This window comes from Enhydra lutris, unplaced genomic scaffold, assembly GCF_002288905.1.
Source record: "Enhydra lutris kenyoni isolate GAN:26980312 unplaced genomic scaffold, ASM228890v2 scaffoldscaffold88, whole genome shotgun sequence".
Classification (NCBI taxonomy): Eukaryota; Metazoa; Chordata; class Mammalia; order Carnivora; family Mustelidae; genus Enhydra; species Enhydra lutris.
In genome coordinates, this window is record NW_019154172.1 from 3,132,329 (window position 1) to 3,133,875 (window position 1,547).

The window sequence follows — 1,547 nt, forward strand, 5'->3', positions numbered from 1 at the left end:
TTTTTTTTTTAAGGAGGCTCCATGACCAGAGTGGAGCCCAGTGTGGGACCTGAACTCACAATCCTGAGATCAAGACCTGAACTGAGATGAAGAGTCCAAGCTTAACCGACTGAGCCACACAGGCGCCCCAGATATTATTACCTTTTAATTTCCAGCTACAAAAGATGAGTATTTACCTCATCATGTGTTACTCCCCAACACATTTCTATCCTATCCTCCTGATATAGTTATTATATATATATTTTTAAAGATTTTATTTGTTTATTTATTTGACAGGCAGAGATCACAAGTAGGCAGAGAGGCAGGCAGAGAGAGAGAGAGAGGGAGGCAGGCTCCCCGCCGAGCAGAGAACCCGATGCTGGACTTGATCCCAGGACCCCGAGATCATGACCTGAGCCGAAGGCAGTGGCTTAGCCCACTGAGCCACCCAGGCGCCCATAGTTATTATATTTTTAATTGAAGTGTAATTAACATAACAATGTTACACTAGTTTCAGGTTTACAATACCATGATTTGACAATTCTGTGCATTGCTCAGTGCTCAGCAAGGTAAGTGTATTATTAATCCCTTTCACCTATTTCACCCATCCCTCCATCCACCTCCCCCCTGGAAACCATCAGGTTGTTCTCTGTATTTAAAACTCTGTTTTTGGGGCACCTGGGTGGCTCAGTGGGTTAAAGCCTCTGCCTTCGGCTCAGGTCATGATCTCAGGGTCCTGGGATCGAGTCCTGCATCGGGTTCTCTGCTCAGCAGGGAGCCTGCTTCTCCCCTTCTCCCTCTGCCTGCCTCTCTGCCTACTTGTGATCTCTGTCTGTCAAATAAATAAAATCTTTAAATCTTTAAAAACAAAACAAACAAACAAACAAACAAACAAAAACCTCTGTTTTTGTGCACCTGGGGGGCTCAGTTGTTAAGCATCTGCCTTCTGCTCAGGTCTTGATTCTAGAGTCCTGGGATGGAGCCCCACATCAGGCTTCCTGTTCAACAGGGAGTCTGCTTATTCCTCTCCCTCTGCCTGCCTCTCCCCCTGCTTGCTTTCTCTCTCTCTCTCTCTCTCTCTCTCTCTCTCAAATAAATAAATAAAATATTTTTTTTAAAGAATCACCTTTTTTTTCGGTGAGCTTTTTGCCTCTGTGTAGTATGCCCACCTCCCTTTCTGCCTCCACTGACACACTGAGACCCCTGGAAAAGCTTGTGGGGAAGGGGGGCAAGAAAAGAAGCAAGTTCTGAAGTTTACCCTTGACTGCACTCACCCTGTAGAAGATGGAATCATGGCTGCTGCCCCTTTTGAGCGGTTTATTCAAGAGAGATTCAAAGTGAATAGAAAAGCTGAGAATCTTGGGGGGGGGTTGTAACCATGGAAGGGAACAAGAGCAAGATTATTGTACCTTTTGAGGTGTCTTTTTCCAGCAGACGTTTGAAATATTTCACCGAAAAATATTTGAAAAATAATCTACGTGATTGGTTGTATCTAGTTGCTAACAGCAGTTAGGAATTGTTACGTCTAGATTTATCAGTGCGAGGAAGAGGAGGAAGATGGAGATTAA

The 1,547-nt window shown here is 44.5% G+C and overlaps 1 pseudogene; it reads left to right on the plus strand.

The window, feature by feature from the left end:
* Positions 1 to 1,140: 1,140 nt before the first annotated feature.
* LOC111161992 lies at positions 1,141 to 1,547 on the plus strand (annotated as a pseudogene).